Here is a 16,073-nt window from a genome sequence, read left to right on the forward strand (position 1 = left end):
GTTCATTCCCAAAAACTTCGGGTAATTAATTTCAAGATTTCTTCAAAGTTACAGTCTCATTTTGAGATGAGGAACAACCTTTTCTTCTAAAATCTTCAGGTATATTTTCAAAACCTCTGGGTACATTCCCAAAACCTCTGGGTAATTAGTTTTAAAATTTCTTCAAAGTTACGTGACCTCATTTTGAGATAAGGAATAACTTTTTCTTCTACAACCTCCGAGTAATTAGCTTCAAGATTCTTTTTAAGTTACATAGCCTTGTTTTGAGATAAGGAGCTTTTCTGATTATTTTAAAAGAAAACAGAAACTTAATCTGATCCAAGGAAGGTGTCTACATTTTTGCACTATTCTTGATTCTGAAGAATGTACAAAGAGGGGCAACTGTAGACAACCATTCAAAATTAACCAAAAAAATAAATAATAATATAATATAATAATAATAATAATAAAAACAAAGAGGCCTCCATTGTCAAACCGCCTTCGAAGCATTCAATGCTCTCTAAGGCAATTGATTTGGGGGTCACCTCCTAGTGTTTTTCTTTGACTTGAAGGTCGCCCATCCGGAAATCATGCTGAGGAGAGCATGATTGCTTATGACAATTGGTTCTATAAAAACCCTTGTAAACACCTAAAAAAAATCAATAAAATAAAATAAATAACTATAAAATAAAATAATAATAAAAAAAGGAATGGCTGGGCGTACGCCCAACCATCCCTTCCCCCAACCACCTTGAATGATGGGGGTTCTGACTACCAACTCCTTGGTGCCAGAACCCCATTATCGGGTTGTCCAAATTTTTGGACAACTTGGCTTTTAAAGATTGACAACCTTCAAAAAGAAAAATAAGGGAGGGGGAATCAAAAAACCCTAGCAGCAGAAAAACAAATAGCAACAAAAAATCCTTAGTCTCTAACAGCCAACAATCTCTATCTACAATAGCCAAAAATAAAAAAAAAACCAGCATTCAAAAACCCTAGAAAAAATCCCCAGGCAGCCAAGAAACCACAATCGGCAATCCTAAAAAACCCTAGTAACCTGCAAAAATCCTAGTTCTCTAGCAGCCAGAAACAATCCACAAAAAATCAAAAAAATACCAAACAATACCCAAAAATACAAAAAAAAAATGTGTGCAGTGAGAATGGGTTGCGCCGCCGGTTGGGGAGTAAACTATAGAGAAAGATTTGGGTCTTTGGGTTGGCCTAATCGGCGTCGAAGAGAGAGAATGGGCCAAAGATCGATCGGCTTCCAAGAGGGAAGCCGAAGGGTAGTCGGTTGGGGTGTCACCGGCTGTAGAACTCGGATCCGGCATTGGGGAAGCCAAATTCGGTTTTTGGGAAACCTGAATCATAGGTGAATCGCCGGTATTGAGGAGAAGAAAATTTAGAGAGGGAGAAGAAAGAAACTGGAATAACGGTGAGAGAGAGAGAAAAGATTTGGCCTACAAAGGGAGGTCCTGCGCGGGGTAACGGTTGGCGATAAGAAGAAAGAGGCAAAGAGAGTCCCGTTTTGAGGTGGCCGGCGATTTGGTAGAGAGAAGGGAGAGAGTTTAGGTTTTAGAGAGAGAAACAAGAGGGAAGAAATGAAGAAATAATGGAGGGAAGAGAGTTTAAATAACTAGGGTTAGAAGCATTAAACGACGTCGTTTTGGGCAATAGGTGGACAGTAGGCCTTGGAGCGGATCCGTGGGCTTCCAGTGACGGGTTGGCTAAAGTGGTTTGGTCATTTGGGCCAGTTTAGCCCAATCAGGTAAAAATTTTAACCTTTTTATGAAAATGTTTGTGTTTTAGGCAGACCCATTTTATATGTTTTTAGGAATATTAGGCAGAATTAATTAATTATTATAGTGTAATGTTCTAAATTTTTAGATGATATTTTAAACTAGGAAATTTATACAGATATGAGAATATGGAAATACTAAAGCGTAAAAAAAATAAAAAATTAAATAAGAAAAGAATAAAAAATAATATATATATAATATTTTAGTAAATGTTTAGTTTTACAAAGAACTTATGTTTAGGAAAATATTTATTACAAATGTATAATAAAAATATAAAAAAATAATGATAAAAAAATTGGCAAATGATAATAATATTCCATGACATTAACTATAAGTACTATGAACCGATGATGGGATGATTGGTCGGGACGCGAGAAGTCGCAATTCCGAGCTAATTTTCCCTAGGTTCGAAATCTGAATTAAGGCTCCACCAATATGATGGGAGGGCCTTGATTTTGAGGTTTCGAGATTTTTAATTTTAAATAAATAAAAAATATATATAATGAAAAAAAAATACAATAATAAAATAAAAATAAACTTCAAAAGCATATCATATATTTCTATTGAATCATGCATATCATTGCATATAGATATTTTTGTTTGCGAGCATAAGTCCCGATGATGGGATTTTTCGGAGATCTTGCGAAGGTGAGTTTCTCTCGGAAAGATCCCTAGGTGAAAGGATGTTCCCGGGTCCCACCAGTATGATGGAAGGGCTCGAGAAACATCTTTAATAAAAGGCTTTCACTCGTATTAGGTTCATTATTCACGAAAACATTATTTTTTAAAGAAAAATATATGATAACCCCGATGATAGGATTTATTCGTCGAATTTACAAAGGCGAGTTTCTCGGATAATTCCTTAAGTGAGAGAACACCTCAGATCCCACTAGTATGATGGGCGGATTCGAGAGAATATCCTCGATAAAAGGTTATTCGTCCGACATTTTTATCTCACGCCATGCATTTCATCTTGCTTCACATTTACATTCCATTTTAGGTTGAATAGGAGAAAAAAATAAGTGAATAATAGCTAAGGAAATAAAATGAACTTAAAAAATAAAGCCTAATAGAATAATCTAAAAATGGTACTGTTCATGAAACGGGCGTTCCGGGGGTGCTAATCCTTCCTCGGGAGTAACCGTACTCCAGAACCTAGATCCCGAAAAACGTAGACCAGTTTAAAATTCTTTCGACGGGTTTAAATCTAATTAAGATTTTATCCATTAGAATCGAGTCAATAGGTGGCCAATCACACCTAGTAAAAAATATTGATGGCGACTCCTAGTTTTTAGAGTTTTCACTCGTGTCTGGCAGTCCGGTTCTTGGACCCGCACGTTACGACAACCCTAAAACTCTAGTTCAAAAGGTGGATTTTGTGGGAAAAGCCAAGAAACAACCCAGAAAACCTAATCTTTCAAAAAAAACCAGATCAAAAAAAAAAACAACCAAACTATCCCATTCTCTAAACCAACAAAACCACAAAATCAGATAAAAAAAAAACTACCAGCCGACTACTTAGCCACAATAAAAAAATCACAACCAAAAAAAGAAACCAAAACACTCAAAGAAAACCAAAAATGAGAAATGGGTTTTTTGGGTTTTGAGAGAGAGTAGGAGAAGGCTGAAAGTTTGAGGGAGAAAAAGGAAGATCTGAAAAAGAAACGAGAATAGAGAAGAAGGAGAGGGGAACAAAAAGGAAAAGTCACCGGCAGTGAGAGAAGACGCCGGTGAGGAAGAAAGAGGAAGAGAGTAGAAGAAAGAGGGAAAAAAATGAAAAAAGAAAAAGGGGAAGAAAGGACAATCGGGAAGAGAGAGAATGAAAAAAGAAAAAGAAAAGAAAGAAGTGATTGGAAGAGAAAGAGGAATAAGAAAAGTAAAAAAAAAATAAAAAAATTAGCTTGGGAGAGCACCTAAACGGTGCCATTTCAAAGGAAGAAAATGTTTCCTTTTGGGCCTCCCACGATGCAACCTGCAGAGTAAGCTTGATGGGCTGTGCACAGATTATTTGAGTCATTATTAGAACCCAAGTAAGGTAAAAATCCAATCCTTTTCTTTATGGACTCATTATGGATTCTGTTGTTTAGATTTAGTCCAACTCATTGGGTTGAATATGTAATTAGATGATATAAAATTAAATTAGATTACTTAGTATAGTGTCCTAAAATTTTTAAATAATTTTTTTTTTAAATATGGAAGTTAGTGTAAACAAGAAACATAAAGGTGAATGTTGATAGTGAAAATAATATAAAATGTTCTAAATAGTTTGTTAGTCATAAAAAATTAGGATTTAGAAGAACATATATATATGTAAAAATAAGTAAATAAATAGTAAGAAAAGCAATAATAGATTTAGTTTAGTTAAAAAAATCATAATAATAATAAGTGAATGATAAGAATAAGATAAAAAAAAAAGAAATGTTTATATTTTAAATATATTTAAATACTTGTCAATATAATATATATAAAAAAATATTGCATGACACAACTATAAAATTATAAGAAAAATGAAATGATTATTTGAGAGATTCCACTTAAGAAGGGCAAAGAGTTGCCTCTTTCGGGTGGATTTCTTAGGTGCAGAGTTCGAGACAGATTTTCACCGAAGCGTCGGATAAATCCGAATTCTAAACTCCAATACCCGTTAACTCAAATAATCGTTGTCAAAATATAATAAATAATAAAATACATGATGTAAATATAATTATTATAAAAAATAATGAAATGATTATTTTGAGTGATCCGAGGATAGAATTTCACCTAAAAAGGGGCAAAGAGTTGCCTCTTTTGGGTTGATTTCTTAGGTGCGAAGTCTCACAAACCAAATACCGGGCCATGACCGGTGCATGGGCCTAATAGGCATAGCCCAGTAAGCCCAAGCAAGCCTTTTTATGCAAACCCTATCATCATTCCCAACCATCATTTCTAAAACCACAGATTGAAATTCTGAACTAAAAATATTTCAGTAATATTCTATAGTGACCAAAAACTAACAATTTTATTATGTCAAAATAATGTCACCCGTTTGCCAACTCATAGTGGCATCAATAATCAAATATACATAATCGACTTATAATATGGATCCTAGCGGATTACATTACATATACGTGTTCACAGGTAACAGACCCTGACCGTCAGCGGAGTGACCTGGATGAAGGTATAGCTATTGAGATGCCATAGTACCTACCAAGAAGACGAGCATACGTGCACAACTCAATCTAAGTCCCAACTGCCTCCAAATCTGAAAACATGAAGTTTAAAAACGTGAGTATAAAACTCAGTGAGTGAACATAAGATGGGAACAAGCAATTGATAGGAAGAATTTGGAAATCATGATGCACTTGTTTCAAAAACAATGCAATTGATTTAATTTCTTACTAAAAAACCCCTCCTTTCAAACTTTGATTAATGACCTCATAGTGTTGCAAAAATCCATGATCATTCCATGAAGTTAAATGGGTGAAAAATATGTCAAAATCAAGCAAGGTGGCAAGTATGTTAGCAAGTTTCTCGCTGCGGTGAGAAATAGTGTCAGTTTGCATATGTTTCAGTTTTTCTATTATATGTCCCACTACAGAAGTCTAATTGACCTGATTTTTTACCATTAGAAAGATAAGAGGCAGGGCTACAACTTTGATGTTTACCACTTTTCCCAGTTCGGATGGAAAGGTGGTCAAAATCTTTATCAAAATGAAAGCACTGTACCAGAACCTGAGAGTTTCTCGCTGCAGCGAGATTTATTTTCGCTGCAGCGAGAACCAAGCCAGTGTAACCCTCCTCCAACCCGAGAGTTTCTCGCTGCAGTAAAAATTAATCTCGCTGTAGCAAGAAACAGAGCATTTTAATGAAAATTGGTCTTGTTACATCAAAAGCCATTTTCTTGTTGAAATGAAAAGTAATTTGGGAGCAATTAATAATGCCAACACACAACAAAATCATAATTATTTTCACAAACTTTCTATAACATAAATATATATACATATTTGTATATACATACATCAGCATGCATATCATCCCGCCACACTCAGCTCATGTGCATCCCCCCACATCGTGCACATAGCTAGAGTCATCGTGTGCATCCCCCCACATCGTGCACAAGTAATAGTATCGTGTGCATCCCCCCACATCATGCACAAGCAATATCATCATCACACTCCCATACCTCGTCGTCACCGGCATGTGCATCCCCCCACATCGTGCACACACACGGTTATAATTATCACACAATATCCACTATCAATGCATAACATATATATATATATATACCAACATAATGTAGTAGTACATGAAGCCATAACAGCCACATGTCACAACATAGAGAAAATTTATTAAGGGCTTGTTCCCATGCATAATTTAATGAAAAGTCAAGTAAAATCATTTAAATGCTTCATCCCAACACATATGTATTCCCCAAAAATATTTTAATGCAAGTTCACTCACCGGTCTTGTGGATTCTTTTGCTTGACTCTAACCTCAACTAATACTCCAAATGGACATGTGAGGCCTTGTTGGAACCTATACACACACAACATCACAACCAACCCAAATTGGCATTAATATAATCCAAAAGCTCTTTCCTAATCAAGTTCCACTAGTTATTCCTAGCTAGCTTCCAATTGCCATTAAATGGCTAGTTGTTCACACTACTCTAGTCACTTTAAGAGTGAATAAACAACCTCAATGATAAAACACTCAAAACCCTATTGTTAGCCATTATCAACAACTAAAGAAATTTACCCTTAACTTATACTCACCTTGATGGTCTTTGTAGTTGAATTCTCTTTCAAAATTCTTCAAGCTAACAAGGGAAATCACTCTCTCCCTCTACATGTCTAGCTAGTGAGAGGAAGATGAAGTAAGACTTTTTAAGGGTTTTAAGATGAGAGAGTGAAAGAGCACCAAGGGTTCTATGAAAAAATGCTCAAAAGCATGAAATTGAAGCTAGAGAAAGAAAGTTATGGAAGCTTTAAAGGAGGCTCCCATGGAAGAAACGTGAGAGGGGAAAGGAAGAAGAAATGGCTGGAACCTACTGAAAATTGCTAGAGCTTTAGATATTTATATCTAAAGTTTATCCATTTCTCACATAACTTACCAAAATGCCCTTAACATGGTGACTTTGTCTTTCTCTCATCCTTTGTGCAACCTTTTACTCTTTTGACACTAGGGCAAGGTCCATAATAGTCTAGAAATACTCGAGTTCACAAAAACATAAAAATTTAGACCCGAGATGCAAAATGACCATTTTGCCCCTATCATGGAAATTATCATTATTTTGATCTTCTTCATTTATTTACCATCATAAACATCATTTATTCATTCCTTAGGCCTATTTAGAGCTTAATAACATAAAACAAACTCACTCGTAGGAGCTTACCAAGAGAAATTACGAAATTACCCCTGGTCCACATTATCACGTCTACTTCTAGTTATGTGTCTATGGAGATCAAGATTTCACAAGTTCACTTCTGAATTACCCTTTTTAACTCTGTAATTAACCTCAATTGGTATCCGTAAACTTTATTAGCCACCGTATCAAAATACGGGGTACTACACGGAGTTCAAGACGGATTTTCACCGAAACGTCGGGATAAATTCGAACTCCATACTCCAATATTCACTAACTCAAATAATCGTTGTTTAAAATATACATTAGAAGAAAAATAAAGTTGCATAATATTGTATTTAAACCTAAATTAATATAGCTAGTTAATTAGCTTAAATAAACATCATTAAATAAAATTAATTTAACCAATAAAAAATAAATTAATGGTTTGATAAACTATATAATTCAATAAAATACTAATCAATAATGTTAATTAAAGAATATAGATTTAAATGGAAAACTATAAGAAAACAATAAATTAGAAATTAATTAAACCAAGTTTAAGCATGTACATGTAGATATCATCGATAATTTTATTCTGTCATAGCATGCCACATTTATCTTGTTAATAGGGTGGGAATTTCGATGATGGGATTTCCTCGAAGAGCTCGTAGAGACGAGTCTTTCCCGGGATATCCCTAGGTGAGGAAAACTTTGAGACTTCACCAAAGCGTTGGGATGGTCTACGAATGATTTTCCAATAAAAGATTGCCAACCTCATCATTTAAAATTGGACAAATCATAACATCATTTTACTACTGTATCCCATGCATCCGCGAAACCAACTAAAAGATTCAATCAGATAACATAATAAAGAATTAATTAATAAGAAGAATTAAGGAAATATAGGAATAAATCAAGGTAGGCTACAATAGGATAACTTAAGATTAAATAGTACCATTCGTGGAACGGGCGTCACGAAGATGCTAACCCTTCTCCGTGCGTAACCGCACTCCCAAACCTATCTCTGAAAAACGTGGATCAATTCTCGTTCTGTCAACAGACTTAAAATTAATTTAAGACTTCGTTGATTAGAATCGGGTTAATAGGTGGCTAATCACATCTAAATAAAAAAAATATTGCTGGCGACTCCAAGATATTTTATTTTCACCGAAGTCTAGCGATCGGTTCCTGGACTCGGCACGTTACGACACTTGCAAAGTACAGATAGCTAGCAGGGAAACTACTCTACATAACATTCACAAGACCTGACATATCTTATGCAGTGCACACCTAAGCTCAGTTCATGGACAAACCATCCAATGAACATTATATGGCAACCTTAAAAGTGTTGAAGTATTTGAAGGCAGCACCAGGCCAAGGGATACTTATGAAAGCAGATTCCAATTTAGAGATCTCAACATACTGTGACAGTGACTAGGCTAGATGTGCAGACACCAGAAAGTTAGTTACTGGTTCTTGCATATTCATTGGATAATCATTGGTAAGCAGAAAGTCAAAGAAGCAACAAATAGGGGCACGAAGTTCAATTGAGGCAGAGTACAGGTCTATGGCAGCTACATGCCATGAAGTCATCTTGATAAAAGGCTTACTGGCTGACTTTGGAATTAAGCATCGGAATGCTATAAGACTCTACTGTGATAACCGGTCATCAATCTACATCATCAAAAATCCAGTCTTTCATGAAAGGACAAAACATATAGAGATTGATTGTCATTTTATTCGTGAAAAGATACTAAATGGTATGATTGAGCCTGTTCACATATCAACAGAAGTCTAAGTTGCTGATGTATTTACAAAAGCTATGCAGCCTGGACAATTTCAGAAGTTCTTATCGAAGATGAACATTCATAACGTTCATGGTTCATCTTGAGGGAGAGTGTTAAGCACAGGAATTGATTGAAGTTACAGTTAGCAAATAGCAAAGTAGGAGGAATAAGTGAAGCAGAGATGTCTGCATACATGGAGGAAAAGGGTACTTGTAAGTAAGAAAGGGAATAAATATTGAAACGCATCGTTTCAGTATTGTTTGAGCAAGAAAAAGAGAAAGGCACAAAGTGCACCGTTTCATTAAAAGGATGATGTGGAGAAGCTTGCCGCTTGTTACTGTTAAGTATTTTTTAATTTGTAGTTAGTTAGTTAATACTGTAATTAGTTACATCTCTTTTGTCCTTTTCTTATTCCTTTGTAAAGGCAAAGTATAAAAGGCCTTCTTTTCTGTACAGTTTTCCTTTAAGGTGAATAGAATGAATCATTCCCCAAAACATTCTCCGTACCACTCTTCACTGTTCATCAACAAGTGTATTTCTTTCAAATTATAAAATTTTGGATCTAAGATGATATTGTTTTCCAGCCCCCACTATTTTTCTCCATGTTTATAAAATTTAACGATGCCAAATGAGCTTCAGATCATGTAAGAAGGTAAAGTGGTTGACTAAATTGAAAGTTCAGGCGAGGCTATTCAACCAAGCTGAAGGCTATTGGTCTCAGCCCATGTCATTCGTAAAAGCTTTTTAGATAATGGAAGAATTTTCAAAAGCTTGCCGGCCAGCCTTTGCAAAATTCCTAGGTCCAGACACTCGAGCAAACTTAGTCTCTAGGCGAATAATCAACAATTTTCTCTCTAATCGTTGTACAAGTTACAATTTTTTATTATTGATTATTTTCTTTTATATTCATTTTCTAGCTGGTCTCTGCTTTCATTAGCTTCCACCAAACTGTTGAAAAAATATTCCTAAGAAAATTATTCCAACACGCGGATTAATTTCAAATAATATTAAAAAGGAATATAAAAAAATAAAAATGAAAGCAAGTAACTATACAAAAATAAATAAAATAAGAAGAAATTAAATTTTGAATAACTTATAGAATGGATCACTATATATTTGTTTACATCATATGCATTTTAATTATACAAGTAAATAAAAATCTTACCAATGATAAAATTTCAAGAAAACTGTAAAAGGTCTTTTTTTAAAAAAAAAATTAAAGGAGGAGATATTTTAAAATTCCACCATTTTAAAAATTTTTCAATAGATAAATTTTCATTTGCTGCTAAACAAATTGACAAGTGTACAACAAAAGAAACAAAGAAATAATAAAAGGGGAATAAAATAACCAAGGATAAGAAAGCTAAGATGAAAATTAAAATTGTCACATAAAATCTTAAAACGAGAAAAATATAAAATAAAAGTAGGAAAATAATACTTTTACATTATGCTTAATTAAAATTATTACATTTAAGTGTTGATGATGATTCACTATATCATGCTTAGTTTTATATTTTATAATTCATCGATGTACAAAAGTCTTGAAAGGGTTTCAAATATTTATTTGAAATCCACAAAAGTATTCGATAAAGAAAGTCTTGAAAGGAATATAAGCGTTCTAAACCTAATAGATTTCCAATCGTGTGAGATACATTTGACTATGGGGAAAAAGAATGGTAATTTTCATACCTTTATATGCATGGGAAGTAACTTTCAAAAAGGGGCTGCCATTTTTCTTCCTTTGACACTAATTCATCTCTTAACTTTCTATCACTTTATACATTAATTTAATAGCCAGTTACTATGAATTCCAATTTCTTAGCAATTTAAAAAAGATGACTTCCACTGACTGGGTCCTTTCAATTAGACTTTGTTAGACTTGGACAGCTTAGGGCTTGTTTTTCTTGGCAAGACACACAAGTGTAAACACTGGAAAAATGGAAGCATTCAAATATTATTAAGTACTTCATCAGCTCATTGCCCACTCTTGTACCGAAGAAGAGAACGTTAGTCTTCGGTCTTTGTCAATGTTGGAAATTGGCAACGAAGAGGGGAAAAAAGTATAAGATTCTTATAGGAATTAATTCTTTAAAACACATATAATAAAGCTTGGATAAAAATTAAAATTATTAAATAAAATCTTAAAAAGGAGAAAAAATATAAAAAAATGAAAATGATACATTTACATAATGCTTAATTAAAATTATTACATTCTACGTGGTGATGATGATTCACTATATTATGTTCTTTTATAATTCATTAATACATAAAATTTGACCACACCTTGAAACAATGCCCAAAAATTTAAAATCCACAAAAACATTTGATAGAGAAAGTTTTGAAAGGAATATAAGGATTTTTGATTTAGTAGGCTTTCAATCGTGTGGGATACTTTTGACTACGAGGGAAAAACATGTAATTTTCATACCTTTATATACACGGCAAGTAACTTCCATAAAGAGGTTCAAATACTATTAAGATTTAAAATCCACATAACTATCTGATAAAGAAAGTCTTGAAAGGAATATAAGCATTGTAGACTTAGTAGGTCTCCAATCGTGTGCAATACTTTAGACTACGAGGGATAAATGTAATTTTCGTACCTTTATATACACAGTAAGTAACTTCCATAAAAGGGGCTCAAATACTAGGAAGACTTAAAATGCACATAAATATCTAATAAAGAAAGTCTTAAAAGGAATATAAGTGTTATAGACTTAATAGGTCTCCAATCGTGTGCAATAATTTTGACTATGAGGGACAAATATAATTTCCACACCTTTATATACAATGTAAATAATTTTCTTAAAAGGGGCTCAAATACTAGTAAGACTTAAGATCCACATAAATATTTGATAAAGAAAGTCTTGAAAGGAGTTTAAATGTTATGGACTTAGTAGGTCTCCAACCGTGTGCAACACTTTAGACTATGAGGAAAAATGTAATTTCGTACCTTTATATACACGATAAGTAACTTCCATAAATGGGACTCAAATACTAGTAAGACTTAAAATCCACATAAATATCTAATAAAGAAAGTCTTGAAAGGAATATAAGCGTTATAGACTTAATGAGTCTCCAATTGAGTGCAATAATTTTGACTATGAGGGATAAAAGTAATTTTCGTACCTTTATATACAATGTAAGTAATTTTCATAAAGGGGGTTCAAATACTAGTAAGACCTAAGATCCACATAAATATTTGATAAAAAAAGTCTTGAAAGGAGTATAAGCGTTATTGACTTAATAGGTCTCCAACCATGGGCAATACTTTGGACTACGAGGAAAAAATGTAATTTGCGTACCTTTATGTACATAGTAAGTAACTTCCATAGAAGGGGTTCAAATAGTAGTAAGACTTAAAATCCACATAAATATCTAATAAAGAAAGTCTTCAGAGGAATATAAGCGTTATAGAGTTAGTGGGTCTCCAATCGTGTGCAATAATTTTGACTATGAGGGACAAATGTAATTTTTGTATCTTTATATACAATGTAAGTAATTTTCATAAAGAGGGCTCAAATACTAGTACGACTTAAAATACACATAAATATATAATAATAAAAATCTTTGAAAGGAATGCAAGCGTTATAGACTTAGTAGATCTCGAACCGTGTGCAATACTTTGGACTGTGAGGGAATGATAAATAACTTCCATAAAAGGGGCTCAAATACTAATCAGATTTAAAATCTACATGAATATCTGATAAAGAAAGTCTTTAAAGGAATATACGCGTTATAGATTTGGTAAGTATCCAATCGTGTGTAATAATTTTGACTATGAGAGACAAATGTATGACTTCCACTAACTTTGTCCTTTCAATTAGACTTTGTTAGACTCGGACAGCTTAGGGCTTGTTTTCCTTGGCAAGACACAGAACTGTAAACACTGGAACAAAGGAAGCATTCAAATTTTGTTAATTACTTTATCAGCTCATTGCCTACTCTTGTACCGAAGAAGAGAACATTAGTCTTCGGTCTTTGTCAATGTTGGAAATTGGCAATGAAGAGGAAAAATATGTAAGATTCTTAAATTACTTTATCAGCCCATTGCCCACTCTTGTACCGAAGAGAAACTTTATTTTTGTTAGTCTTTGGTCTTTGTAAATGAAGAGGAAAAAAATGCAAGATTCTTGTAAGTATTAATTCTTTAATTAACAATGCTCATTATAACCTAGTACTTTTACCTTTATTATTTTTCTCTTTGACAATTTCAGAAGTTACAAAAGAGTTGCTTATGGATTGGTTGAGCTAAACAAGATTACCAGTTTCAAGTAATTTATACAAATTAGAATATACACTTTGAGTTAAATCTAAAAATTCAATTTAATTCTAACTTAATTATTAAATAGTTATTTTTAAGATGAGTTCTTAAAATGTAAAAGTTTTAATTTGTTACATGAAAAAGGCAGTCAATTGGAATATTTTTCCGCTTTTTTCCCATTTTTCATCATCAATTTGATGATATATGGGTAGAGGGGGCCCTCAAAAGGTTACTTTTAAGATCTATTCATTAATATAGAATTTGGTAAAAGAAAAAGTATTAATATAGAAATAAAAAATCAAATGGATGCAATAAGTATAAAACTTGATAAAATGTGGAACATTTATAATTTTGTTCTATTGGTTGACAAAAAAGCTTAAATTCTTGCCTACAAAGCTCACTTGCATTGATTATATTTAAAGGTGCTAGAATTAGTCTAAAGCCCATTGTACTAGTCCATTATAGATATTAAATTAATCTTTCCTAATATAAAAATGAGAATCAATTCATGTTTTAAAGGTTTCGTTTGGTTTGGTGTTTTTATTATCTGTCTTTAATTATTTATTTATTTTATTAATTTCTATAATAATTTAAGAAAAAAACAGAAAGCGAAAATATTAACCAAAAGAGCTTAATTGAGCTCCCAAACATGAACTAGAGGGCATGCTTCACGCTTTTCCTCTCGGATGCGGCTATCTGTCCATTCTGCTTTTTGCTTTTCTTGATTTGTAGGAACTTTTTACAATCCAAAATCTATAAAAATATATTTCATTAGGTGTAATTTTCAATGAGATTATGATAAATTAATGTTTAGATTTTCTGTAATGACTTGATTTGAGGTGAAGTTTATTGAAAGATGGATGTTAGATTGAAATTAATTAGTTGATATTGTTACCTATTATTCATTTTAATAAAAATGAACTAGGAGGGACATAGTCACATAGTATTTAAGTTTCATTTTTGGACAATCTAGGAATTTGAGTCTGAATTATTTGAATAGGAAATGTACACTTACTTTTGAATCAAATGCTTAAACACTAATACAGAATTTAACTTTTAATCACCTCATCTTATACCAAAAAATTTTATAAGAAAGAAACAAACAACGATAAGTGTATTTCTTTCAAATTATAAACTTATAGATGTATGTCTTTAATTATAAAATTTTAATGATAAATTTTCCTGCCCTTCCAGCCCCCACCAGTTTTCTTGATGTTTATTGGCATTGTGGATCCCAATTATATTATCAGTAATTATGAGACCAATAAATTATTAAGTTCCCATGACTTAATTCAACCAAGCTGGGTACTACTGTTCTCTGCCCATGTAATACAAAAAAGCTTTTTAAATAATAGAAGAATTTTCAAAAGCTTACCAGCCAGCCTTTGGAAAATTCCTAAGTCTAGACGTGATATTTGCTTGCATTATGCTTACAATTATGCAATTATATGAAAATCTTATCAATGATAGAATTTCAAGACAATTGTAAACAATAATTTTTAAAAAAAAATTTAAGGGAGGTGTTTTTTTTTAAATTCCACAAATGTGTTGAGCGAATTCAAAAAAATTCAATAAATTGACTAGCGTTCAACAAAAGAAATAAAGAGATAATAAAAAGGGAATCAAATATAACAAGGATAATAAAGCTTGGATAAAAATTAAAATTATTAAATAAAATCTTTAAAAGGAGAAAAAATATAAGAAAGTAAGAAAATAATACATTTACATTATACTTAATTAAAATGATTACATTTTACGTGCTGATGATGATTCACTTTATCTAATGTTTAATTTTATATTTTTATAATTCATTGATAAATATAAATTGACCACACCTCAAAATGGTGCCCAAAGATTTAAAATCCACAAAAATATTTGATAAGGAAAGTCTTGAAGGGAATATAAGCGTTCTAGATTTAGTAGGCTTTCAATCATGTGGGATACTTTTGACTATGAGGGGAAAAATGTAATTTTGATATTCACGGTAAGTAACTTCCACAGAGAGGCTCAAATACTAGTAAGATTTAAAATCCACATAAATATCTAATAAAGAAAGTCTTGAAAGGAATATGAACCTTATAGATTTAGTAGGTCTCCAATTATGTGTAATACTTCGGACTATGAGGGACAAAAGTAATTTTCATACCTTTATATATACAGTAAGTAACTTTCATAAAGGGGGCTCAAATACTAGTTAGACTTAAAATCCACATCAATATCTAATAAAGAAAGTTTTAAAAGGAATATAAGCATTATAAACTCAGTGGGTCTCCAATCGTTTGCAATAATTTTGACTATGAGGGAAAAATGTAATTTTCATACCTTGACATACAATGCAAGTAATTTTCATAAAAGGGGCTCAAATACTAGTAAGACTTGTAAACTTAGTAAGTCTCCAACCGTGTGCAATACTTTGGACTATGAGGAAAAAATGTAATTTTCATACCTTTAAAAACACGGTAAGTAACTTCTATAAAGGGGGTTCAAATACTAGTAAGACTTAAAATTCACATAAATATCTAATGAAAAAGTCTCCAAACGAATACAAGTGTTATAGACTTAGTGAGTCTCCGATCGTGTGCAATAATTTTGACTATGAGAGACAAATGTAATTTGTCCCAGTACGCACCGTTTGGTGCCTGTATGTCCACTCCAGATGGTGCCGTTTGGGTTTATTTTTATGAAAATAAATTTATTACAATCGAGTTTTTAATCAAAAGTCAAGTCGTCGACCGAATTGAAAGTTCATAGGAGCCTATTCAACCAAGCTAAAGACCCTTTGGTCTCTGCCCATTTCACACACAAAAGCCTTTTAAATAATGGAAGAATTTTTCAAAAGCTTAATTGCCAACCAGCCTTTGCAAAATTCCCAAGTTCACATACTTCAGCAAACATAGTCTCTATCACTAACCGAGGGA

This window comes from Theobroma cacao, chromosome 7 (assembly GCF_000208745.1).
Source record: "Theobroma cacao cultivar B97-61/B2 chromosome 7, Criollo_cocoa_genome_V2, whole genome shotgun sequence".
NCBI lineage: Eukaryota > Viridiplantae > Streptophyta > Magnoliopsida > Malvales > Malvaceae > Theobroma > Theobroma cacao.